Below are 27,528 nucleotides of genomic sequence, written 5' to 3' on the forward strand. Positions count from 1 at the left end.
TTCACTTGATGCTTATTTATGTGACTTGTTTGTGCTGTCCCGTGTCGCCGTCTTGCCGCCAAAATAAGATCTGTCCAAGTGGGCTGGGGCGCTGCGGGCGGGTGGCCTGCGCTGGCCGCCGCGGCCGGTGAAGCCGTCGGTCGCTGTGGTGGCCGCGGTGTCTGGCGAGGGAGGAGGCGGTGCACGTGCGGCGCCGCACGTGTGCTCTGTGATCCCGGTGCTCTGGGGAACACCCGTGACTGACCCGTGCTGAGCGCGGCTGACGAACAGACGTTGCGAGCTCCTCGCGACCGGGGTCCGCACGGCAGCGAACCGGCCCCGCGGGCTCTGGATCGGATCTGAATCAGGTAAGGCACCTGCCAGCTATGCGCTGCTCGTTTGGGACTTCAGAATTCATCCACATGTTCTTGCCTCCTGATCTCAAGCATCCGAGGAGGGATGTGTGGGGTAGGCGTAAGTCCTAAGCAATGTATCTGCCCGGCAAAGCAAACGATATTTTATCGTATCGACCTTGTTGTGTACGTCCTCCAAATACATTTAGAATGACCGCCATCCCGTTGTCATTCCCTCAACTTATGTGCTTCAATCCAGTTTTCGTTTTTACCGTTTAAGGCCATTTGTGCTTTTGAATCGTATCTATGTAAGATCAGAACGAACCGCGAGTGTAATCGCCCGGTAGCGCGTACTTCCGTGCAGCGTCATTTACCACCGCCGTCCGGCAGCCTGTGAGGAATGCAGCCTCTCGCAGGTCCGCTATGCATTGTGACGCGTCACGTGGGTCCGCCACCGGGACATTGTGAGGCGCACGGCCGTGACATTGCTGCCGTGCCGGGGTCACAGCGCTTGACCTCTGGTATCCTGCGGCCGGTCTCGAGAGTGCCCGGTCGGCTCTCGTCCCACTGCGGCCGAACGGTGGAAGACGGGGCCGGCACGGCTCTCGTGGCAGAAGCACGCTCGTACGGCGGATCCACATTCCACAGCGGTGGACGAGTCCGGTGCCTGGCCAGTCCGGCTGGCCGGCGGCCGAGCTCGTGCTGAGGGCGTTTAGTGGTCTCGCGTGCCGTGACTCGGCCCTGGGCGACGGTGCAAGAACTGTTCGCTGCGGTCCCCACGACTGGCGTGCCCTCGGGGCATGTCGTCAGCTGACATGAGAGGGCCAATGACAGGGGCCGCCGGGGGAAGACGAACACTCCCCGTTGACACTGGAACACAATCTGATTTGCCTGCGTCGTAGCATTATTGAATAGCGCTCAGTTTTCCGAACAATGCTTGGTATCATTTGCCTACTTACGTGCTTTATTCCAGGATTTACGATCATCTCCATGCAGATAAGCAAATTCTAAACATAACGTCGATAAGCTTATGCGAGCAGTTCGTGACAACTCGCCATCATTTGGCCATCAATGTGGCCTTGTTCGCCTCTCACCCGTTTTTTAGCCGGTGCTTGTTATGCTAACGCCGCACGTCTTGCGGCCACTTTTACCGCACGGAACACATTTACCTCACTAAACTGTCGAACTCCGGCTCTGGGTATAGCATGGGTGTCATTAATGAGCCCTTGGCTGCCTGTGATCTAGAACTGGATAAACGACAGCAGCGTCGTTTTCCCGCCCTGTACGTGGTATACCACACCACATGACGTCACCCACCCCACCCCCCGCTGCCGGACACGGTCGTCATATTCTGATTCGCAGGGGTCCGGTCCGTTCGCAGCGCGTGCTTTTGATCATTCACCGCGCTCTGATTTTCCGCTCCGCTGTGCCGGTGAACCGCTCAAAGGGTGAGTTTGCAGCCATTACTCATGCCCCGTTATCGATCGGCGGGGGGTCCCTGTTTGACAGGTGCCGGGAGGAGGGGAGTTACGGGGCTTTCGGGCGGCACAGGTGTACACTGTTCACGTACACGTGCGCTACGGCTCTGCGTGACGTTCTCTGCCGTGTCCCAGTTCTGTACGGGGCGTTTGTCATAAGACATTCCGAAGATTCCCCGCGAACTGCTGAAATGGCGCCTCCTCGGCAGTCAGCACCCCGCGGCGTTTACGAGAGCGACTCTCGGCGACTGAGGCACGTTCGCTGCCGTGGTTTAACACCGTCAGCTGGAGCGATGGGCGGCGGCCAGCCGTGCCCGCCGGTGCTGACGCCTCGGCGCGGCCAGCCCCGCACGTGATCGGGGAAATCGTCCCCGACGGTCGCGTGCTGCGGCGGCGCGACGGCGGCGACGGGGACCGTCGCGAGCGTCGACCCCGCCCGAGCGTCTGCGTGCACCGGAGGCGCGGCCACCGGAGACCGGGCCTGATCGGACGGCGAGGCGTGGGGAGGGGCAAAGGTCACCGGCCGGTGCTATCGAGCACGTGACGTTGAGAGGAGGTGAGGGGGGGGGGGTGTGGCAGCGAGCCCGGGGCAGTGATGACGTGCGTGACCCGAGGAGGGCGTGATCCGGCTATCACGCGTCACGTGCGCCGCGCGGACTGGGCCGAAGCGGGCAACATAGCGATGATCCGCTACGGCTGGAGCACGTGGGCAGCTCGGTGTTGAGCCCTGCTCCCGCGGGGGACGCATCCACCACGTGTTTTCCTTCAGCTGTTGCTCACGTCGTCTCACGGTGCGCTGCTTACGCAACGCCCGGGCCGGCTCTGCAGTAGCCGTCCGTCTTCAGCCTGGACGCCGACGGGGTGAGGTAACTGCTGGCCTGACCCGGTGGCCGGCGCAGCGACCTTGCGAGAGCCTTGCCGCTGACCCGGACCTGAACGCTCCCCGAACTGTGGTGCAATGGTAGCGGCCGACTGAATGTGCTCCGACGCACGGCGCTTCTGATGTAGCTCAGGAGGCCTGAGCAGGCAGGGGCTACAAGGTTAAGGCGGCTTGCAGCGGGGTTTTCTGGGGGATACGGGAGCCTGACGGGACAGGAAAGGAGGCGCCGCGGTGGCACCAGTGGACCGGCACACCGTTAGCATATCTAACGAAAAATGCTTCTAAGGGCTTGTCAAATGTTTGCAAAGTTAGTTTAGGACAACATGGTCATGTTTGTGCACGACAGATAACCATGGCTTCTCAAATTCAAACGAGTTCAAAAGTGCAACCGTGTGTCCACGGCGCCGGATCTGCGCAACGGATCTGCTCCTCTTGGAGCCATTTTCCCCGCCCAGTTCCCTGCAGTCCGCCAAGGGCGTGATATCACTCGCAAGATTGCTGGGACCCCAACAATGTCGCTGGCGTGTGATACGCCTTGATACTATCTGATGTGGACAAAACACACGCCCAGATCAACTAGCACAAAGGCTGGTGCTTGAATACGCCCACGCCTCAACCATGCGCACTGGTATCGCCATTTCAACGCTGATTTTCATGAGACTTCCAGTCGGAGACTTAGCAGCATCTCGGCAACATCTATTTGATGATTAACCTCGCATCTTACTGTATTATGACAGAAGTTAATTGGCTCCGAACTTGTGCCAGCAGCATTCGTCCTGCCCTGTGAGGTGTGGTCAGTAGTCATCAGCGCTATCAAACGGAAGTATACCCTTTCAGCGCATCATTTCTGTGGGAGAGCTGCGTTGCGTCCAGACAGAGCTGTCCCTCGCTGTCCGCCTGTGGCGTCTCCGACATCGCCAGAAGGCGACGCGATCGTCCGCGAGAAAAACACTTGCGAGTCATCTGGTGTAACCTCGCACTCACTGTTCGCGGGCGCCATTGTTTAGCAGCCTTTTCAAAGTGGAGCAGATTTCGCCCGTGGTCCTGCTGTAACGTCTGCGATAAGATAGCCACATGCGGGTTTAATGAGCCACGGTTCCGGTGAGCAGCGAATTCAGCCGTCAAATCGATCGGAACAATCACCAGACAACAGCCAGAAGCTGCTTACCGTGCCCCGTGGAGAGTTATCGGATGGCGGCGTACGCATGAACTTCATTTAGAAGACGGCGGGAAGTACTTCCTGCGGGAGCTCGCCACGCGTGCGCTTTGTTGTGTGCTAATTTTCGCGATTGTTCCGGCCAGAATGCGGCCGACATGAGCCGTGACGTAAGTGCCTAGGTGTGCCTAGGTCATGGCTCCTAGGCGTGCTCCATGAGGCCGACCTGGCACCTGTCTCTGCCATTGGCCCCATAGACTCGGCAGGGCCCTGGATGCTGACCGCAGCTCCGTGGGGCTCCTGAGCTGTGATAAGGGCCTCTCCTCTTGGCCGCGACTCCACGGGACCAGTCCGCTGGCCCCGGCTGCTGGCCACGGCCCCTCGGCATCTGCCTGCCAGCTTGGTCTTGACCGCTGGCCCCGTGCTGCTGCCAGTCTCGTCCCCGGGCTGAACCCCGCGTTCGCAGCCGTGACTCAGGGGAGTGCGTGGCCGTTGACTCAGGCCAGCTGGCGCCGCTAATGGCTGGCGCGGCTGGCGAGACGCGGCGCGTCTTCCGGCCCCGTGTGGCGTGTCCACCTGGCGTGACCTTGGGTCACAGCCGGCGGCGTGGCGCCGCGCGAGGGGCGTGGACGCGCCCGACGCGTCCCAGCTGGTGGACCGGCCGGCTGGAGCAGAGGCCCCGCGGCTCAGTCGACCGCGGCCAGAACGCTCACGTGGCATCCCGGCTCGGGTGCCAGGCGCTGTTGATGAGCTTTAGGCCAAGAACGCTGTAGAGCCGTGGTAATCCGGGCAGAATTCAAGGTGATGGGAACTTACAGGCCTTCGGACAACTGATCATTCTCGAAAATCCTGTCGGGTGTGCCACGTATCGGTCATGATTTCATCGAAATGGTCTCCGGCCTTAATCTGGTGGACTTGGAAATGCTCGCTTAACAGGTGATTTACATACAGTTGGTTGCAAGGTTATTTAGAGGCATTCAGGTGACCTGCAAGAACTCCGGGCACTGGGCGCCAGATTTCACACAGCACCAAACCGATTCAGAAGTCATCATTAAAACATAAGAGCATCGTTCAAACAACACCAAGCCCTCTGTCCGTGGGGTCCAATATCTGAAGAATTGAAAGGCGATGCAATCTGAACAGGCAACCAAAGCTGGCACAGAGTGAGTTCGTCGCTCGCCTATCAACGGCATGCTAGATACTGTATCGTGTTGATCGCTCTGGCTGTGTTCACATTCAGCCAGGGGTTACCCGTCATATCAACATCGATGCCGGCAGCGGGAATGTCTTCCGGCCGCTTCTTCCGTCCGTCCGTCCGTCCGCTCGCCGCCCGCCCGCCGGATCCTCCCTCCCTCCCCATGCAGACTTGCCCTTCGACCGTCCTTCGTGGGGCTTCGGGCGCGCGCCACGTGCCCGGCCGTCCCGTGCCGGCAAGCTCCGAGCGATTTCGTGCAGCCGCCGGTCGCTGACTCGGCTGTCTTCCATCTCGGGTTGGAGCGACTGGTCGGAGCGGCCCACTCCGCCTCCCCTACAGGAAAATGCACGCTTGGGTCGCTGCGGACCGGTGGAGCCGGCAGATTGTCACACGCAGAGGGTGCCGGCTAACGTCATGGACCGTTGACGAGAGCGGCGGCCGAGCCGGCGCCGCGGGAAGGAGGTCCCTCCTCCTGCCGGCCTTCGGAGAGAGGGGGCTCGCCCACCCGCGGCCGGTGCCGCCCCTCCCCACCCCACCCCGCCCCGGCCGAGCTATTTTCACTCACTCACGCGCCGCCGCCGGTTCCGCTTCCGTCGGTGTCGACGGCTGTTGACACCGACGACCGACCGGTCGGCGGGGCGGCGCGCCGCCGCCGCCGCCACCGACGACGACGACGGCGACGACGAGCGAGCGAGCAGGCGGCGGCGCCTCGTCCCGTCGCGCTCGGCGGCGACAACGCGGAGGGAGCGGCGGGCTCGGACCGCGCTGTGGTCGTCAGCCCGACGACGCGCTGTCGGCACTGTGGGGTGCGTCTCGGCTGGGCGGCCATGCGTCCGGAATTTAGGAGTCGTCGACCGAGCTGCGGCCGGGGTGTGATTGTCCCGAGTCACAGAGACACAAACGATCGCGGCGTCTTTATCTGCGGGCCGTGGGCCACGATGCGCCGGTATATCGTGGCCGTCTTTCGTCCGGGCGCTCCTAAATCCTGCGGCGACCGTTAGTCGCTGTTGTTGGAGTTTCCATCACGTCATGGTCTCAGCGGCGGGCGGTCATTATCTGCTCTCGCTCGCTGCGCCGCCTAACAAATAGCCCGAACTCGACGCATGAGTTGCTGGTTCGGTCCAATGAGACGGCTTCTCGTGCGTCGGTCGGACCGGCGTTGAAACCGGGTCCGGAGATCAAGTGCGTAATCAAAGTGCGGGCTTCTCTTGCCGCCACATTTCTGGTGGACACCAAGGCCAGTCATATATTCTTGTTTCTCATTTCATGCCTGTTGTCCGGTCGTTCATCTGATTCCACTTCTTGGTTCCTCGGCGCCGCGTGCATTTTGTAGTCGCTGCACACGGCGCTGCGGGCTAAACGGCTGCCCAAACTGGGAGATCTCGGTCGACCTGGGCCCTGATGATTGTGGCCAGCCATTTGGCCAGCTGTGGCAGGCCAGACAGTGTGACCAGACGTGTGTTTGTGGGCCGCCGGCCACGGGGCAAGTGGCGACCTGGGTCCAGCTGTGTAAACCGCGGGCTCGCCGTCGCAATCCTCCGCCCAGATCCACCGCCCAGATCCACCGCCCAGATCCATTGCCCAGATCCACTACTCAGATCAACCACCCAGATCCTCCGCTCAGATCCACTGTCCAGATCCTCCGCCCAGACCCTCTGCCCAGATCCACCACCCAGATCCATTGCCCAGATCCACTGTTCAGATCCTCCGCTCAGATCCACTGTCCAGATCCTACGCCCAGATCCTCTGCCCAGATCCACCACCCAGATCCCCCGCCCAGATCCACCGCCCAGATCCACTACCCAGATCCACCGCCTCGACCGGAAGCGACACGGCGACGCGGACGCCTGAAAGTGAGCGCTTTAGACAGCCACCGGCGGTTCCGGTGCCGACCCGCCGCCGGCCATTAGTACTGGCTCGTCACACGGCCGGGGCTGGCGACCACCGCAGCCGGCCGGCTGCGGAGCATTCCATCAGCCGAGCCGAGCCGAAAACCTGCCCGTTAATGCCGTGGCCATAGTGCTTTTTCTGTGGCTTGCATCTTGGTGGATTGCGTGAGACAATGCGACAGTGCCGCGATTCCTGCTTGCTTTTCTGAGCCGGACCGCTTGTTATTGACTTAGATTATTTCGATCTGGCCAGACATTCTGAATTGATTCGATGTTTTTGTTTTTGTTTTGTTTTAACGCTAGAACGTCGTCTGAATGTTTTGGGTTTAAGCTAACGGATTGTGACGTTCCTGTCATATCTCACCATTGTATTCCGGCGCCACCAATGGTATCTTGTCTCCCGCGACCGCTGGATTGAATAAAGCATGATCATAAAAAACGCCTTTCAAGTCTCTCAAGTTTTCCAAAGATTTCACGGTCTTCCTACCACTCACAGTAAGTAGCGTGATAATCTTGACAGTCATACCATGATGTTAACAAAGGTCAGTGTCACGTCAGTTCAGGATCGTGTCGGGTCAAGGGCAGCTCGCCCCATCACGGATGATTTCCCCGCAATGCCGTTTCTCTTACAATGCATGAATAATTAATTTGAGAATATGCCATGTATACGGAATATATCACAATAGCGGCAGCGATAGGGTGATGGGCAATACGGACGTAACAGATCATTCAAATTCGACACTTATGAGTTGACCTCTCACCGCGTTGTGATGATCTGGTGTTACCTGAAATAGTGTAACTGACCTCGACTGGCAAACAATCAAACCAGTAGCTGCATCATTCTGGATGGTTAACGACCCTGACAAACTCACTTAAACCAGGGGGGTAAATTTCATCACATTGTCCAAGACAAGGAAGGAAATAAGGAATTACTGCGTATAAAGATAAATATCTCCGCGCTAACCCTCATTGATAACGTGGTCTCACATAAATGTTTTGTAGGAATTACTGCGCGTAAAGACAAATATCTCTGTGCGAACCTGCATTGATGACGTGGTCTCACATAACATGTGTTTTGTTTTCCTTCAAAATGTGTCGGATTGGTCAGCTATCGGCTGCGGACCTGATCACCTCTTAGATACTGTAATTTTTCACCTCACCGAAACGGTTCGGGAGTTATTCGCGAAACGCGAAATGGTTTAGTCGTACCACAATCCTGCAGGCGGTCACCCATAACAGCGACGTTTACTTAACTGATCGCCGACCACAGCATATCACTGGGGCGAGTCCTGGAAGGAGACGATGCTTTTCTCCCGAGCTAGCTATAGCTTTCCAACGTCGAGTGAATCGACGAACCGCCGGTCACTAATCCCGGGCTCATGTCAATGTGCTGCCGGTCTGACGTGGCCTTCACCTGTGTCTGGCGGCGCCGGCCGCAGCCTCGTGCTTGCCGGGCCGCCCGGGCCGGTGATTTCGCTAAGAGCCCCCATAAGCAGCGCCGCATCCGAGCCGCCGCTGCGGTGATCTGGCTGCGGTCGGCGTAAGCAGCGCCGCGCCGTGCAGTGACGCGGCGATGGGCTGACGGCGGCCATCGGCCCATCAGGCCATTACGGCCGGCCGATAAAGCGCCCGCGCCCGGCCACCGGGGACGCCGCGCCTGCTGCGGCGTCTGGCCTGCTGTCGGCACCGCTGGCCGGCGCTGCTTGTCTGCTGGGCTGGGATGCTGACCACTGGACTGGCGTGCTATCTGCTGGGCTGGCGTACTGTCTGCTGGGCTGGCGTGCTGTCTGCTGGGCTGGCGTGCTGACCGCTGGGTTGGTATGCTATCCTGCTGGGCTGGCGTACTGTCTGCTGGGCTGGCGTGCTGTCTGCTGGGCTGCCGTGCTATCTTTTGGCTGGCGTGCTGTCTGCTGGAATGGCGTGCTGTCTGCTGGGCTGGCGTGCGGTCTGCTGGGCTGGCGCGCTGTCTGCTGGGTTGGCCAGCTGACCGCTAGGCTGCACGGCCGCGTATTCGAGCGGCGAAGAACTTCACTGATTTCGACTCGCCGCCAGCGGCCGCAGCTCAGGCGCGCGGTCGCTCTCTCTCGGCGTGTCCCGCTGCTGGCCGACGTCTCTCGCGAACCCCCGCCTCCTCGGCGCGTCAGCCGGCTGGGGCCGACGGGCACGGCTCGTCCTTCTCCGTCGGCAGCGACGGCGGCAGAGACGGACCGGCGCCGCGCTGAGCGTGCGGGTCACGCGTGTCGCGCGGCCCCGGCCCCGGCCCCTGCCCCGGCCCCGGCCCCGGGCGTCGCCCGTCGCGCCGCGCATTTGCTTAATAAGGCCCACCCATTCGTTAGTGGGTCTCTGATTACACGCGGGAGGCGGCCGCCCAGGCGGCGTCAGCGCCCACTGGGAGGTGCGTGAGCCGCGGCCATGCCCGCTTTCATCGCGAGGGGGCGTCTGTGTCCACACTGCCAATCGCCGAGCGCTCGTTTAGCCGCCGTGTGTGTAACCGCCCGGCATGCCCTGCGCTCTTGCCGTTTAATTGACTATCGGTACTTACCTGACGTACGACCTCGAACCGACGGCCTCCAAGCTCCAATTTAACAAGATCACCCCCCCACTTCGCAACTGGCGAACAGTGCGTCAGCGTCGGCGCCTGACTCAGCTCTCCTGCTTGCCCGCCCCCCTCCCCTCACCGGTCCTGTTCGGCGTCACGAAAGCAGTGCCGAGGGCGCGGCGCCGCCGGAGCTGGAGTGGCCGCGGCCGGCAGCCGGCGCCGCGCGCGCGGAGCCGGCCCGACCCGGCCCGGCCTCCGCGCGATATAGGTCAGCGTGCACTGCTGGGACTCCGGGTCACCGGTCTGTCGGGTCGAGCCGCCCGGCCCGGCGCTGTCGACCGGGAGAGAACACGGGTCCGCCGACCGCCGACCGGGAGAGAACACGGCGCCGCCGACTGGGGGAAACACGGCGCCGCCGACCGCCAACTGGGAGGGAACACGGCGCCGCCGACCGGAGAGAACACGACGCCGCCAGCCGGGGAGAGCACGGCGCTGCCGACCAAGGGAGAACACAGCGTCGCCGACCAGGGAGAACACGGCTGCCGACCAGGGAGAACACGGTGCCGCCGACCGGGGAGACACGGCACCGCTGACGGGGAAGAACACGGTGCCGCCAACCAGGATAGAACACGGCGCTCCGAGTCGCCGACCGAGAGGGAGACACGATGACATCGAGCCGCCGACCGAGAGGGAGAACAATAACACTGGGCCGTCGACCGAGAGGGAGAACACGGTGACACCGGGCCGCCGACCGGGAGGGGGAACGCATTGCCACCAGGCCGCCACTAAGTGTGCGTCCCGGCCCCATGTCTGGTATTCTATGTGGCCATACCATGGCATGGTATACTATGTGATATACTATGTGGTAGCAGTCTTCTCACCCCGGCAATACCCATATTGTCTACACGCCGCGGACCGGGTCAGAATAACAGTCTTGCGTTTAAAAGGAGGAAAGTGTAAAAAAAAGATTGGCTTTCCTTCAGATGCACATACCTCGGCTTAGTGAGAAAGGATTCGTCACCGAATCAAACCGACCCATTGTTAAAGCCCGGTAATACGAGTCCATATTTATTTTGATGTTATCGACGTGCCGTCCTTCCCCCATGAGGCCTGCACGGCGCGGCTGACTGCTGCAAGGCCACCGCTCAGCCACTAATCGCGTTATCTTCCGCCGTATATGGCCCTGGCCGGGCTGGCAGCACGCCAGCTCGGTATCTCTGCCGTCGCCTCCTTCCCGGGCGGCGGCTGGTCCGGCAGCCAAGAGGACTCGATGATCCTCCCGGCTCGGCTTCGGCGCGTGGGGGGCAACCGGCCCGCGATAAGGCCCGGCCGGCGGCCCGCCCCTCCGCAGCGGCGTCCTGACGGCGCGCGCCCCCTGGCGGAGGGAGCGGCCGCGCGGCAGCGGCGGCGGACCTGGCTCCGAATTGGACCGGGTCGCCCGCGGCGCCACCGCGATGGAATGTCTCGTGCCGTCACGTGCCGTAACGACCGCCCGAGCTGGCGGCGGCCCTGGAGGTGGGGGCGCGCGATGGGCGTGGGGGCTGATCGCTACCGTTCGGCGGACGGTGGACGGCGACGGGCACCGGTCGCTGGTCACCGGTCACTGGCGGCAATGGCCACTGATCTATCATTGCTCGACCGGCCTTCGGCGTGTGCGATCTGGCCAAAGCCACAGAATGAGCTCTCGATAATGGCGTGCACCGTCTGGGCTGAAGCCACGGAACGAGTCCTCCATAATCAGCACTGTCGGTCTCAGCTGGCGGCTGGTTCTCGGTCACGTGATCGCTGGTCAGCTACCCGGTCTGGAGGCCGGTCTGTGACGCCATCAAACCCAGAAGCGACGCCCCGGCGACACTCCAGGCCGCGCTGTCTCAGTTGCCGTGGGAGTGCTCCGATTCGGCTGCGGTGTTTCAGGAAGCGGCTCGGCGGGACGACGGCCGGCTCTGCCGACGGAGCCGGGAGATTGGCCCGGCCGCGGCGGTCGCGGCGACGCTCCGTGCCGCGCGACCCCGCGCGGCCCAGCGACCACGTGCACCGCATACGTCAGCCGCACCTGGGCTGAGCTGGCGTCACGGGCCACGGACTCGGGGCAGGGGTGGCTTGTGGCAGAGTTGGCAGGGCTGGCGGCGGTGACCCGCCGACGGGATGGCCCGCCAGCTGGGTGGCTGTCGCCCTCGTGCCTCGGAGCGACTCGGGACCCCCGCAGGCACCGCCAGGCGGCCTGTCGGCTCCTACAGATGGCTGCCATTTCTCATAGCCAGACCTGTTGAAAGGCGGGAGGGAGGCTCCGTCGCCGGGTTTCAGATAAGCCATCAGCTGTACTAACCATCGCGGGATACCGCTGCGTTTTCTGAACAGGCAGTGTCAGGAGACCACCAGGCTTGCTGCAGTTATTCCGAGCGGGAGTTGCTCGCCGCTCACATGACCACCCTGCCTTCAAGGTCAAAATGATGATGTGGTCAAGGTCAAGATACTTGCTATCGCGATGCATATTTTGCCGATGCATCTCGTCACAAAATCCGTTAGTCGTGACAAATTCGTTACCGTTTGGTTTGTTAGCGCTTCGTATCAAACTAACAGTAAACAACATTTGCAATAGGGTGTTTGCGCTCCCTTGCACCACGAAGTTCGGTTGCCAGCTGGGTTGGTTACGGCGCTCACGTATCCGTCGCATCGGCATCTGCATCTGCATCGGCATCAGCATCGGTGCTCACGTATCCGTCGCATTGTCATGTCTTCACTTCTGCTGCCTGGAGCGGACTGGGCTCCCACTCCAGCGTCTAAAGTACATATTCTCCGATCGCCGTCCATTGCCCTTATCACCCGGTCACCTCCCTCTGTTTCGCAATATGTTTCTCTGTCGTCCCATTTCACAACTCAGTCCGCCTCCCGCCTCCTGTGATAGCTCAGGCTGCACATTCACCTACCAAGTCCACGCCTCCCTGTCTCGTCCCTTGCCGCCTCGCTACCTCCCCACCTTGTCACCATCTCGCCTCTCTCGCCGTCTCCTCGCCTCCCACGTCTCCACCTCTCCACGTCCCACGTCCCCCTCCCCACCTTTCCACTTCTCCACCTCTCCACCTCTCCAACTCGCCATCTTCCCACCTCCTCACCTCTCCGCTACCCCACCTCCCTATTTTACCACCTCCCCACTTCCCCACCTCTCCACCTCTTCACCTCTAGACCTTTCTGCCTCCTCACCTCTCCGCCCTCCCACCTCCCCACCTCTCTAATTTTGCAGGGTGCAGGATTCACCACCTCTCCACCTCCCCACATCTCCAACTCGCTTCCTCCCAATCTCCCCACCTCCCACCTCCTCACCTCTCCACCTCCCACCTCCCCACTTCACCACCTCTCCACCTCTCCACCTCCCCACCTCCCCACCTCACCACCTCCTCACCTCCCCACCTCCCCACCTCACCACCTCACCACCTCCCACCTCGCCACCTCTCCACCTCCCCACATTTCCACCTCGCTTCCTCCCAATCTCCCCACCTCCCACCTCCTCACCTCTCCACCTCCCATCTCCCCACCTCCCCACCTCTCCACCTCCCACCTCCCCACCTCCACCGCCTCACCGGGCGGCCGAGCGCTTCCGCGTTCCGGCGCGGTCCGTGTTTGGCCGACCGGCAGACGGGCTGTCGAGCGCGCCCGGGCGTCTGCCGGGCGTCACCCCGCTGTGCCGACGTCCTCACCGCCGCCACCTGAGCAAACCAGACCCCGAGCAGACCCGACCCTGAGCGGACCCGACCCTGAGCAGACCAGACCCTGAGCAGACCAGACCCTTAACAGGCCATCACCGGGCAGACCAGACCCGAACAGGCCACCGTCGGGCAGGCGTGAGTGCGGTAGCCGGACGGAAGGAATGTCTATGGTCGGGCGGAGAATGCCGAGTGCGGCGCGACTACCGACGGGCCATCGCCATCGCCATCGCCTGCGGCGGTGGAAGCGGGCGGCGGAAGCGGGGTATCCGCCGCGCCCGGGCCCCTGTCCCGGTGACCAGGTGTTGTGGACTGGGAGCGAGGCGCGACGCCGCCGCGCCAGCGTGCGGCCACATCCGGGTCATGCCGCCGGCCTGATGTATTAATAACGTGGTCGGCGGTCATGCCGGACCGCAGTTTGTTTACGGCCTGGTCTAATGATGCCGAGACCGTTGCGTCGCTGAACCTGCTGCAGCCCGGGCATGCTGGGTCGCACGCTCGCGCTCCTCTGATCACCCCATGTTTTCCACCTCGGAGTCTCTTGGGTACCGGCACGTAGTTTGCTGGCCAGCTACACGCCGATATTGGGAGTTCTGGTCTCCGTCAGTCCGCCGTTTTTTTCTGGTCTTTTTTTGGCCTGTCGGGCTGTCCGCTCATCTGATCTCTGTCCGCCTGTCCGCTGTCCATCTGTCCCCCTGTCCGCCGGTGCGCCTGTCCGCCTGTTCGCCTGTCCGCCTGTCCGCCTTTTCTCCTGTTCCCCTGTCCCCCTGTCCCCCTGTCCTTCCGTTCTCCTGTCCCCTGTCCCCCCTGTCCGCCTATCCGCCTGTCCGTTTGTCCGCCTGTCCGCTCGGCCGCCGTGTGTTTACGGCTGGCCGCCGTGACCGCTGCGCCGGTTCGGCCAATCGACCCAGATCTGGCGCGCGGAGCCGCGTCGTTACACGATGCTCTCGGCGCCTCCCAGCAGGCGGCTCGGCCCGGCGCGCCGCACGGCAGCCGCGACGCGCTGACGTCCGGTCGGCCCGGAGCGCGGCCGCGGCACGACCAGACCAAGGCAGGTCACCTGCCCCCCGGTCGCGCCCGGCGGACCAGGGCAGGTCGCCTGCTCTGCGGTCACGCCCGGCGGACCAGGGCAGGTCACCTTCTCTGCAGTCACGCGCGGGATGAGTGTGGACTGGCGCTGGAGTGTTGCCCGCGCCCCCATGAAGCGCGCAGGTCCGTGGGCCGGCCAGAACCCCCTTGTGCCGTGATGCAAGAGCGCGGTTCGCGGAAGATGGGCGTCGAGCTGAGCGAGGGCTGATTCCTTACGGTTGCGTCAGTTTGGTTTGCTTCACCCGAGGTGGTGCGGGATGCTCACGGGTGCCGTGCAATGCCACTCCCGTTGGGATCCCTTGGGGTCCTCGTAGTGACCGCCATGACCTGGCCGGTCTCCCTCGACCGGAGCTCGGACAGCGTAGGCGCCTGGCCCGCGTATGCAGATGGTGACCGCGGCAGGCCGGCGCCGTGGTGGTCGAGGCGTGCGTCTGTCTGCGTGTCTCTGTGCGCGCGTGCGTCTGCGTGTGTGCCAGTTAGCGGCCCGCGCGGCCCGCGCGGCCCGCTCGCGCCCGTTCCCTGCGTCGCGACGCGCTGTCGGCCAGCCACTCAGTGTAAATTCATGCGGCCGGTGTAAACACATTAATGAAGCGGCGACGGAGCGGCTGATGCCGAGTCTGAGTGGGGCGGGGCCAGGGGCCGGGGCGCGGGGCGGCCGAACAGAGCCGCAGCCGACCAGCAGACAGCGCACACCGACAGCCGGCGCGCCGACAGCGGTTACCGACAGCCGACACGCCGGCAGCGGACGCCGACAGCGGATACAGACAGCCGACATGGTGACGTCATCACTCGTATCGACGACCACGGCTCTGTCTGGCCGGCTGGACGGCCAGACAGCGAAATCGACAGCGTGTGTGCTGACTTATGTGTGCACCGATGCGTCCCGACAGATGTATCAACACGGTCTGATGGGCCTGCCACTGCAGGTGGTAAATAATCATCGGATGCGAGGTCTTCTGCCGGTTTCGAGTACCACAGACACGTGACTAGCTGAAAGTTAAGTTGGCAGCGGAGGGGCAGGGAACACTGCCCGTCCCTTCTTCCCTCGCTATTTCCGTGCATGAGATTACCACAAGGGATACATGCTAGAACTGGTTTTCAAAAGGAGTTCTATTACTTTTTGGGCGCCTCTCTACCCTTCCATTTTTTTTTGCGGGACAGCACCGTAGATCTTTACGTGTGAAAGACTTGTTTTCAAATATTTTTTTTATGTGAAAGAGGATTTCTTAAAGCGAAGAAACTTTACAAAGCGGAGTTTTAGAAAAATAAGATTTATGGCCCCTATTGGTTGCCCTTCGGTACGCGAATAAGAAATTCTTGCGCCCTCCAAAGCATTGCTACATACCACTTTCTGAAAACAATGTGCGTTCGCCTATGCTTTTGTCTTGGCTTAACTATCAGTTTTTTGCACATGTTTCTGATGATTATCTCCGAAATGTCACGGGCTTCGGTACACAGCGGCTATCGCAGCCGTGGCAAGGTCATGGACCAACGTCCACATGTCCAGACCACGCCCGCCTGACCTCAATTCATCTGGCGCGAATTTAGTTACCTTCCCGTCCTGATTACCAGTATCGTGTTGTCTGTTGTCTTGTGCAGCACGCTGCCAGAAAGGACAAGGCCAAGCCCATCAATTGTGAAGTGTCGCCGTACTCTGAGTACATTCCTGTGCTGAACTGGTGCGGCTTGAGGGGCAGGCCGGGCGCGAGCCAGCCGCAGCGTTCTAAGCGGACCGTCTTCAGCGGACCACGTGCCGGCAGCGGTGACGATGTTTTCCGGTCCCGCGCGTAGCCCCGTCGGACGCTCCCACACCCGGCTCTCACGGCCTTGCTGCCGTGGCGCGTGGCACTCTGCCAATGTGGAAGACAGTGCTGGATGAGTCTGCTGCAGCTTGTGTCGCCTTCCAGCGTATGGGAGCATGTCGTGCATCATGCACATATATTGCTCTCGGTGTACTACAGGACGGTAAACTGGAGCTCTGAAAGCTAATCCTCTACGTCCTGTCTGGCTCACACCACAGGTTCAATCGGGCGCCCGCAGATACCTCACTGCTTCCCATTAGTTTTCCGGGCGTTTTTGCAGGCAATCGTGACGACGCGGGATGCTTGATCCCCAGTTTATCAGGGTGCCTCTGTTCGCCGTTCCAGTTCCGCGTGCGCGACCTTGGTGGCGTGCCGTTCGGCAGGCGAGATGCGCGGACGGAGCGTGGCGATACCACGCGCCTGGCTGTCCGTAATCCCGATCGTTAGCCGTCTGTTTACGGACGCGTCCCGGTGATACGGTGAAGGTCGCCTTACGGGCCCGATCTCTCTGCATCCTGCCCCCCCCCCCCCGCGCTCTCTCCGCCCACCCTGGCGATGCTATCCCCAATCGTCGGGGGGGGGGGGGGGGTGAGGTCGAAGGTTGGCTGCACGGGGCTGGGCAGCGGAAGCGAGAGGCCATGGTTTGGGGGCTGAGCGCCGCTAGCTTTCTGAGAATTAACATTTTCCCTATTTGAAAACTTTGGATGGAAAAAAGAACCCAGCGACGCTTTGGTTGCCCGCTTTGTCAGTGGGTTGTCCGTCTCGCGCGGCGACCGATGATACGGCCCGCCTCTCGACTCCTGACTCTCGTCTTTCGCTGGACTCCCGACTCTCTGGACTCCGACAGACTGTGGAATGGAGAGGAGCTGCCTGAACAGCGTCAGGCGGCTGCACGAGCCTGCCTTCCCGCCTCATGAGAGCCTGTCGCCGACATTGCGGACGACACGTCCTCCATCGCCGACACTGCGGTCGACACGTTCTCCATCGCCGGCGCTGGTTGGCGCTGTGATCGGTCATGGCTCAGCGCCCCGCTGACACCACCGGGTGACCTGGCGACCTGACGGTCAGCAGCTCGGCCTAGTGGAAGAGCCTGACGAGGGCACCTCGCCCAAGCAAAAGAGTCGGACGAGGGCACCTTGGCCTAGCTGAAGAGTCTGACGAAGGCACCTCGCCCAAGCGGAAGAGTCGGGCGAGGGCACCTCGCCCAAGCGGAAGAGCCTGACGAGGGCACCTCGACCTAGCGGAAGAGGGCGACGGAGGCACCTCGGTCTAGTAGAGGAGCCTAACGAGGGCACCTCACCCAAGCGGAAGAGCCGGACGAAGGCACCTCGCCCAAGCGGGAGAGCCTGACGGAGGCACCTCGGCCTAGTGAAGCCCGACGAAGGCACCTCGGCCTAGTGGAAGAACCTGACGAGGGCACCTCGCCCAAGCGAAAGAGCCTGGCGAAGGCACCTCGACCTTGCTTGCGAAAGAACCTGACGAGGGCACCTCGCCCAAGCGGAAGAACCTGACGAGGACACCTCGGCCTAGCGGAAGAGCCGGACGAAGCCCGCCCCGCCGCCGCATCTCTCTGTCAGCTGTGGGCACGGCACCGCTACAGCTGGAAAGAGACAGACGTTTATTAGTACTGGCTCGGAGAGCGGGCCATTGTCGCCGTCGGGGCAGCATCCTGAACGAGCCATAAACTGCCAGGCGGTCATACTGTAGTCATTAGCAGAAGAGCGGTCGTACGGAAGTCAGTCACCTCTCTCAGTGGGGAAAAACCGGTCTTTGTTTCATTTCGCGCAAGCTGTGGAACGAACTCGGCGTACGGAAGCAAGCTTTTTTCTCATTCTACCGGAGTCGACTTGTCATGCTCACTGTTGACAAATGTCCCTGAGATGTAACGGGTTGTGAACGCGTGTTTGCTAGGCGTCTTTCGAATAATACTTGGAGAATAGCTGCACATTCCGAGGTCGTCACTCGCGATTGTTTTGACGAGCGATGCGCGAGTGGTGACGCGCTTGTTCCTATGACTAACAAACGCCAATTGGACGCAGGTCTAGTCTCAGGACCTCGTCCCATTATGCCGAATTGTCCGAATGTCGCCCGAATTGTCCGAATGTCGCGTAATGTTCTTCCACATGGCATAGCCCCGTCACGTCGGCTTACTTGAGCCTACGGCCGGCGGTCATTCCCGACACGCCCACCCCCCCACACCAGGGAGTTGCGCGTTTCACGCGGGGGCTGCAGCTGCGGAGACGTCCCGGGCTGGCCCCACACGCGAACCCGACTCTCGTCAAGGCGAGTGATAGGGGCCCAGTCGTGCCACTCATGGTCCGTACGCTGCCCGATCAGCTGGTGGATTGTCCCCGCCCGCGCCGTATTTGGGCGACCGCCGTCAAGGCCACGCTGGCGTCGGTCGGGCCCGGTTTAAATCGCGGCACTCGTCGGCGCGCGGTGGTGGCAGCACGCCCCCCCCCCTGACGTGCGCGCACCGGACGTGTTTGCTGAGTGCCATCCGATAGCGTTCGAACAGTGCACTACAGGTGTGAAGTGCCTGACTGATGAGCGACCGAGCTGAGCGCGCGGCACTATCGGATCTTTAACGGCGCGATTGTGCAGCGATAGGCCGGTGGGGCGCCGGCGCCGGCGGGGCTCAGTGTCAGCGCAGTGTGCATTGCCGGACGCGGTGCGGCGCTGCGAGGTCCTGGCCCCGGCTGCCGCCGCGAGCGCACGTCCGTCCCGGAGTCGGCGCGTCGCATGTGAGTACGCCCGCGCTGCCGCCGTGTCGGCCCTGTGCGACGAACGCTTCTCTCACGCTGCCGGCCTGTTCCCCGCGGCCAGGCGCGGGCCGTTGGTCGACGCGGGCTGGTCTCGCTAAGCCCGTCGTCCCGAGGCGGGCGACGTCATCAGCGGGCGACGCACGAAGCACGTCAAGTCAGGTCGGACGGCGCCGCGAGGGAAGCCGGGCGACGGCAGCCGCCGCTCCGGAATCGGATCGTTAGTTCGGCGCCGCGCTCGGCTCGGTTGAATGCGACCGGCGGCCGATTCACATCCCGGCGAGTGAGCATTTGTTAACGAGTCGGCTTCCAAGGCGGCCGGACGCTGGACGGCGACCATTGTGCTGCGGGGTGGGGCGGCCGCGTAGCGGGCCGCGGCGCCGCCGGCGCGCCCGGACCTGGCCCCGGCCGGAGGAGGCTGTCTCGGCGGAGACCGCCGACCGACCGACCGGCCGCCGCCCGCCCGCCGACCGGTCCGCCGCCGCTCATGTTATTCCGAGTGCGGGCTTGGCCAGTGTGGGAATTTGTTATCGGTGCTCTGGACGACCCGCTGGCGGAAGCAGCACGCCACGGCCTGCTGGCTCCCGTACCGCTTGTATCAGTGGGTAGGAGGGCGACTCTGCTGAAGAACCGGTTTGTCTGATGAGAGCGGCGGAAGCGTGTCATCATTTTGACTGAGCGCAGACATCGTTAAAACGAAACACAGGCTCCGGTCCGTGTCCTCTCCATTTTTTGCCCGATTCGAAGCGAATGATTAAACTCCAGCACTTTGCCCATGCGCGGTCGACTGGTGGCTGGACCCTCCACGCGATCTGCCCGCTTCCTGGTGGATTTGGGCCTTGGCCTGCCCGGTCTTACCGCAGCCGGCGGCGTCGGTCGGGCCACAGCTCGCCGTGCGGCGCCGGCTGTTGACGTCCGCCCGCCCGGCGTAACGAACGCGCGCCTGCTCTGCGTCCGGTGCGGCGCCACTAAGAGCGCGGCGCCGGCCGGCCGGCACGCGCGCCGCATAGGAGACCGACACCACAAAAACGGCCGCCCGCCGCCCGCCGCGGCCTGGCAGCGAGGCAGAGCCCGGCTCGCCGCGGGTCTCGGGAGCCGGCGGAGGAGGGAAAATGCAGCTGGAGGGAGCCGGTGCTGGCGGGAGCCGGAGCTGAAGGGAGCCAGAACTGGAGGGAGCCAGAGCTGGAGGGAGTCAGAGCTGGAGGGAGGCCAGGCTGAAGGGAACCAGAGCTGAAGGGCTGGAGTTAGCCGGATCTGAAGGGAGCCGGGCTGGAAGGAGACGGAGCTGAGGAGAGCTGGATTTGAAGGGAGCCGGAGCTGAAAGGAGCTGGGCTGCAAGGAGCCGGACCTGGAAGGAGCCAGAGCTGGAGGGAGCCAGGCTGGATGGAGCGGGGCTCGCCGCTCGGACTCCGGAGTCCCTCGGACGCGACACCGCCGCCGCCGGCGGATGAGTCTGTCGGCTGCCTTTGGTCGTGTGCGCAGATCGCCGTCCTTGGCGGGGGAGGGTTTTTGCGGCCGGTGCTGAAAGCGGCCGCGTGTCCCGCCACCGCCCTGCGGTCTGGGAGGACCCCCGCGCCGCGGACGGCTGCACACCCGCGCTCAGAGGGGAGCCGACGGCTCCCGTAGTCCGCCGTCAGAGGCACCGCACATCCCTGGGGGCCTTCGTGCGAACAAAGCACCCGTGGCACCTCAGGTGCTAATGCCGCCTGACGAAATGGACATCAGGGGACGAACAGCGCTTCATTTAACTGCAGCATTCTCCGTTAACTCGTGATTAATTTCCGTTCGGGACTATTGTCGGTGCCTGCCTGTGATCTGGACACCGCTGATGATCGGGTACCGCGATGGTCGGAACTGGCGGCCGTGGAACCGCTTGGCTTTATCTGCCTCATGCGATCCTCACCTAAGCGACAGCGCCTAGCGCTGCCGCCGCCGGCGTCGTCGTCGTCGTCGTCGTCGTCGTCGTCGTCGTCTTCGCGGTCGGTGGCGGACGCCTCCCCCGCCCGCTCGCCCCGCGCCGACACAGGACGCCCGCCGGCCTCATACGCCCGTCGTCTTCGCGGTCGGTGGCGGACGCCTCCCCCCGCCCGCTCGCCCCGCGCCGATACACGCCAGCCGGCCTCAGACGCCCGTCGTCTCCAGCCGCCGGATGTCGCCGATGATTTAGGGGGCGGACGAGGGGGAGGGGCCCAGGGAGCGTGCAGCGTGACTGGAACGGGCCGGGACGGAAATAGGTCCAGTGTGGCGGCGCCGACGGCGTCGACGCGGCGGGAGGTCCGACAGCGCCGGCGCCGGCATTCAATCGCGGCCTCCCTGAACGCTCGATACCGGCCGTAATGAAGTCTGTGCGTAGAGGGGAGACGCAATGGGGAGGGGTGGTCTCAGCGTCTCCCTCCTGGAACGTTCCGGACGAATGGACGCAGAAGGCGTTGCACCGGAGTCGGATCTTAAGCAGCGAGGTTCGCTCGGAGGGCACCGCCACCGAGCGCGAGCTTCGTTCCCATGCTTGACAGCCGCACGGGAGCTCGACGTCGCTTCCGTCGTGGCGGGACCGTCGCGTCGCCCCTACGCCTCTGCGCCCACGTCCGGCCGCCCCCGCGCCGTCCCGCCTGCCCCCGGTGACCCGCGAGCCGCGTCCGCCGACGCGTTGATCCGTATCGCGACTGTCCCGTCCGGCGGCTGACCGGTCTAATGAGCCGACCGGACCGCTTTTTGGCGTCGGCGGCGGCGGCGGATGAGCGCCACATGTGGAAGCGTGGGCTCCCCGGGCCGCGGTGGCCCTAGCGCCCCTCGCGCGACCGTCTGTCGGCCTATGGTGGGGCCGGGGGCGGCGTCAGCCTTAGTTTCGGAGGCTCACGAGACAGGGTCACATGCGGCTCCCACCGGGTGGTGGCCACGCGCGTCCGCCCCGTGGCTGGCAGGCCTGGTGCGTGCGGGCCGGGATGCTGCAGATTGCCTGATCGTTGGAATGAGTGCGTTCCGGCCGTGGGCGGCGCTGGTCAGCGCTGGGCGTGGTCCACTGCGCAGATATGTGTTAACACGAGGCGCGGCGTTCGCTCGTCGGTCGTCGGTACCTGCCGGCGGATAGCCGTCCGTGAACACGATGCGCCCCGTCGCCTGCGGACACCCCATAACAGTGGCGGTCCTAATACTGGCTAAGCAACAAGTTGATCAGGTCAACAAACCCTCCGTGGGGGGGGGGGGGGGGGGTAAGCTGAGGCTGCGGTAAGAACGCCACAACCTGTGGTTAGGAGCTTTCCATTTGATAATGCTGATGCTGGCAAACCCTACCTTTACACGCGCTCTGCTCGTGGCTTGCAGCAGCGCCTTCGCTGTGCCGACCGCGCGGTGCACTCTGTGCTGACGTCCGCCCGCCGGCCGGTCAGCCCGTCAGCAGCCGCCGCCGGCCGCCGGCGCGCTGCTGACGCGGTGCTCGTCGTCGCGTGTGGCCGGCCCCGTCAGCCGCCGTCGGTCTCCCCCGGGACGGAGGGCCGGCCGCGGTTCCTCTCGGCCGGCACGGTCCCAGGCGGCCTCGACGACTCCAGCCGGGCGGCGGTCGCGTCCCTGCTCGCCGACTGCTGACATTGACCCTTCGACTCGGTCCCGCGGCGCCGCGCTCGGCGACGTCTCGCGGGAGCGCTGCGGGCGATCGGCATGCTGACGGCTGGGATTGCCGCGTTGCCGAGGGGCCGGAGACGGGGGAGACAAGCTTGTGATGCTCCGCGGCGCGGCTGAGGATTTTTTGTTCGGCTGTATTTGCATATGGGAATGGCGTTGTTGACTGCTCAAGCCCGACGTTGAGCGAGGCAGTTCGAGCTCCGCGCCCTTTCCCCACCCGCCACAATGGCTGCCTCATCATTATTTCATGTGATCACGTCGCTTTCGGGTTGGGTGCTGCATGGCGCCGCGTGGGGAGTCTGACGGGGATCCAGTGAGCCCAGTCTAATCTAACCGAGCTTAGAGTCTGCCCAGGCTCAGAGCATGACAGAGTCCGGCGCGAAGCCTCGCATGGAGTCTGTCGGGGAGACCAAAAGGGACTCATGGGGACGTTGAGATAGGGATTACGTTGAGTCGTCTGTAGTCTGTGGGAACGGAAAGCATGTTGTGGAATCAGGGCAGTTTTCAGCCGGATATCCTGTTCGGGAGCTGGCCATGGGGTCGGTGTGGTGGCCCGCTGGCCAGCGTGCTAGCCGCACCGACAGACAGTCTGTGGAGCCGTCTCCTGTCCGCCATGCCGTGGGACCATTCTCTGGCTCCGTGGCAGCCGCGGCCCGCCTTCGGTCCCGGCCGCCGCGGCCGGCAGCGGCCGCCAATTTCCTGGTCGTGTCAGGTCGCCCCAGCTCCGCGTAACTGTCTGACGAACTGGAAACGTTTCTTCGGCTCTTTTTGCCTTTGTGAGAGTCACCGGAGTGATGCCTAAAGATAAGGGTGCATTGTTCGGAATAAATGAGAAGGTGAGCCATACTTCCGCGACATCAGCCCCGTAATGCCTTTAGCGGCGCCGATGCCGCTCGCCAAGAGACCCGCACGGCGACAAAGAGGCTCTCGCGGCCTGCGAGCGGCTTTGGTTCGTCCATTAATTGTGGTTCCACTTGGCTACACTGCTTGGCGCTATTACTCCACTCGCCTGCCGAGGCAAAGCGCGCCTTTCGTCCTGCGGAGCGATTCCGCGAACCCTGGTCGCCACCCGCAGTTGCCGAGCCACGGATGTTGACCAGACGGCGGTCCGGAGTAGCAGAGGGAGAGGGGGTGTCGTGGCTCCTCATGTCATCATGTGCCGTGTGCGGCGACCCTATTTCCCGCGCCTGCCGTGCCCTGACTGGCGCCACCGTCAGCGCCACCGGCCCTGGCGGCGGGCCCGCGGGCGAGCGAGCACGGCAAACAGCGGGCTCGCGGAAATAAACGGGCGAGTCGGGGCGCACGCACCCGGAACTTTAAAACTGAGAGAAAGTGGGCAGGGCTTGCACAACGCTGCGTGCGGGAGAAGGGAGACCGGGGAGGGCGAGCCCCTGCGTGCGTGCCCGAGTGGCTGCGAGAGGCGCGTGACCCAGAGCCCTCCGTACCCGTCGAACCTCCCACGGCCGAGCCAGTCCGGGGTTAGCAGTTGCTGGTGCTGTATCAGTGGGGCTGGGCGGCACGGGAACTGATGCTTTGGAACGCTCTCACGTTATGCGTTATCTTGTGTATGCTTTTCGTTGTTGGAGCTTCTCTGACAATGGTGCAGTTGTTTTTCTCTTGATAGGCGAGTCTGGCTGTTCTTTGATGGCAGCGCGAGGATAGGCGGCATAACTTCTGCGTTGTCTCCAGCTACTTTGAAGCGTGCGGAACCGCCCTCCATTCTTCTGGTTCCGTAGCTGTGTAAGTATTTATGGCGTTAGGAGCCGCGTCGAGCCATGCGGACATTGGACCAGTTAATGACGCATCGGAATCTCGAGGTTTTGCGAAGCCGCAGATGTCGTATTGTCTGGCGTCTGATATGCTGAAGGAATTTCATTGAATGACGCACCTGACGTCAACCCATGGCGAAGGAAATTGAACTTTGACCGCCACCGCCGCGGAGAAAGACGGATGTGTGGTGGGTGACGGATAGATAAGGCGACGACTTTCAACGGTGCAATGCGTCAGCCTAGCACCATATTTTCCGCCAAAGGTTTCGTCACGTTCACGGGACAGCTGAATTGCAGACACCAAACGTGTCGTCCTCCCGACGATGCGTTTTATGTGCTGCCCTCCAAACAAAGCGGAACTAACTTTGGCGGTCTCAATTTTCCCAACATTTGGGGTGCTTAGGTACTTAAAGACTCGTCATTGTCCGTCGTTTACATTTTCATTATTGTTCAGTGATGCCCATATAACCGCGGCGTCATTTCCGCGATGACGTCTTCGCTGCAGTGCACGCTTCCCCGACGCGCTGCGAGGCTCTCCGACCCCCGCGGCACTGCAGCACGGTCAGGTCGACCCCGCACCCGATCGGGGCTCGGCTGGAGGGGGAGCGAGCGCCGCCGGGCCGCCGGCGCGGCCGCGGGTCTGTTGCCACGGCCAGCACCGGATGTGGAGCGGTGCTCTGGCCGGCGGGAGCGGCCCAAGTCGCCCGGTCACGCCGGTTTGTTTGGCGCCGCCTGATAAGCTCGCGGGCGGGGCTGGCGGCCGACGCCGCGGCTCCAGCGGCTGCCGGCCTACTGAGCGCCGTCCCCGCCGTCCGCCGTCCTCCGCCAGGCCCCGGGACCGGCGGCTGATGACCCGCTGAGCTCACTGTCAGGCCGTCGCCGTCTTGCATCGGGTGCATGGACAGCGTTCCGGCGTCACGGCCGCTTGTGCTGGGTTAGCCATGACAGTCGGAGCCGCTTGTGCGGGGTTAGCCACGACAGTGAGAGCCGCTTGTGCGGGGTTAGCCACGACAGTGAGAGCCGCTTGTGCTGGGTTAGCCGCGACAGTGAGAGCCGCTTGTGCCGGATCAGGCATGACGGTCAGAGCCGCTTGTGCGGGGTTAGCCATGACAGTCAGCCCTTGTGCGGGGTTAGCCACGACAGTTAGAGCCGCTTGTGCGAGGTCAGCCACGACAGTCAGCCGCTTGTGCGGGGTTAGCCACGACAATTAGAGCCGCTTGTGCGGGGTCAGCCACGACAGTCCGAGCCGTTTGTGCGGGGTTAGCCACGTCAGTGAGAGCTCCACGGGCCCAGTTGATTAAGCTGAGCGTTTGATCGCGCTCTGGCACACGCAAAACTGCGCTACGCCAAGCCGCAACGGATGCACCTGTCGTGTCGGACTAGCCTTAATGGAGCAGGCTTTGTTTTTCTTCGTTATGTCTTCAAACCATGGCATTCTCGTCTCTTTCCATACAATTATCGCGTAACTCCACCACTGGCTTTGGAGGAAGTGGTTGATTTGACCTCCAAAAAGCGTCGTGACAGCCGTAATTGAGTGAATGCTTCACGGCCATGTTTTATTTCTCATTTTGTTGTTGTTAAACATTGGAAACCGCTCTCTTCTTCCTTCATCTGATGTTTCCGTTTATTTCCTTTGATCTGTAGACATCTGCACTACCGTCCAGTGCCCGCCTTGCGGGCATCTTTTAAAATGATCGCACTCACTTGGTTTTTCCTGTCAAGTTGCATGTATGTACAACTGACCTGTGAGACGTTAAGCCCCAATACTCATCACTTGAAAGTGGTGATAATGAAATAACAAAGGTAATAACAATAATCGTTATTACACTGACGATAATGTGAATAGCAAAAACAGCAAAATAACAGTAATAATGTAACAATAAGATAACTAATACATACAACGAAAGCATAATTTGATTATGTTTTTAGTGTGCTGCCGTCCATTGGGCCAGCTCGCCAGGCGTCTAGGCTGGCAGCCCCAGCGCGTTTGCAGGCCGGCTGAGCGCGACTGCCTGTCGGCGCTTGGCCACGTCGAGCCGGCCCGGCCGCGTGTTCAGGGCAGGTCACGTCCTGCGTTCGTTAGCGCCGCCCCAGCCGACCAAATCCGGCCTCTGTTGTCGGGCGCGGCGGCCTCTGTCACGTCTCCGGCGGACAGACGCCATTATGGGCCCGCTCGCCGCGTCCGCCGCCGGCCGTCGCCTCCACCTGGTGACCGGCTGGCGGAGGCCCGCTGACTGGTCGCTGACCGCCCGGTGACTGTCCGGTGACTGTCCGGTGACTGCCCGGTGACTGTCCGGTGACTGCCCGGTGACTGTCCGGTGACTGTCCAGTGACTGTCCGGTGACTGCCTGGTGACCGCCCGGTGACTGTCCGGTGACTGTCCGGTGACTGTCCGGTGACTTCGCCTGTGGACCGCCCGGTGACTGTGTCCGGTGACGCCTGGTGACTGTCCGGTGAATGTCCGGTGAATGCCTGCTCCTGGTGACCGCCCGGTGACTGTCCGGTGACGGTCCGGTGACTGTCCTGTTGACTGCCCCGGTGACTGTCCGATGACTGCCTGGTTGACCGCCCCGGTGACTGTCCGATGACTGCTCGGTGACCGCGTCGGTGACACCCACGGTGACCACGCCCTGTTTAACCGCCTGAGGCTGACACGACGCTACGAGTGATTGGATCGAACAGAAGGAGGGCCCCGGGGGCTGCGGTGAACACGCCGCTTGGCTTTCGGGGAAGACGGAGGCCTGTATTGGGGTCCGCTTCGTTCGTACGGCTCGGAAGTGTGCCGCCGCAAGTCCACCTGATGCCGTCGTCCCACTGCGGTGACCACAGGTGCCTGATGGGGTCCTCCTGCGACGTCCGTGCGGCGGGCTCTGTCCGCCGCCTCTGCGGTGTCTCCTTTGAGGGCGTGCCGCTCTCCATGTCTGTCTTGCGTCCGGGCCTGGGCGTCCACATGTTCTGCTGAGCGTGTTTCGCGCGTGTTGTGGCGTTTGAAGTCCCGGACGAAGCGGGTCATTTGTCGGCAGTCGGCCGGCGGCAGGCCGGATCGCGGGACGGGGCGGCGCTCAGACGCGGCGACGGCGGAGGCCGGCCGGGCGGCGCCGTGGGCTCAGCTGGGGTGGGCGCGGGTGGCCCGCCCCGTCGCATGGGTAAGTTGAGCCTGCCGCCGGCGGTGGGCGGGCCGGCTGCCCGGCTCCGGTGTCGCGCTGCACGCGCGCCGTCGACGGCCGGGCGCCGCGCCGCAACGTGAGCCGACGGGCCGATCCCTGGTCTGACACTGACACCCTCCCTGCCTGACGACACCTGCTCTCTGCCTGAAAC

At 62.8% G+C, this 27,528-nt stretch overlaps 1 protein-coding gene across 1 annotated transcript in view; it reads left to right on the forward strand.

Annotated features, from left to right (window-relative positions):
- The first annotated feature begins 209 nt into the window (after window positions 1-209).
- Window positions 210-27,528, forward strand: part of Prosap (SH3 and multiple ankyrin repeat domains prosap) — a 105,434-nt gene continuing 78,115 nt past the window's right edge. Inside the window, exon 1 of the mRNA XM_037215379.1 lies at window positions 210-347. The gene's annotated coding sequence lies outside the window, so the exon portion shown is untranslated. The remainder of the gene's footprint in view (window positions 348-27,528) is intronic.

Source organism: Pollicipes pollicipes, unplaced genomic scaffold, assembly GCF_011947565.3.
Source record: "Pollicipes pollicipes isolate AB1234 unplaced genomic scaffold, Ppol_2.1 Scaffold_3447;HRSCAF=4054_pilon_pilon_pilon, whole genome shotgun sequence".
In the NCBI taxonomy this organism is placed as follows: domain Eukaryota; kingdom Metazoa; phylum Arthropoda; class Thecostraca; order Pollicipedomorpha; family Pollicipedidae; genus Pollicipes; species Pollicipes pollicipes.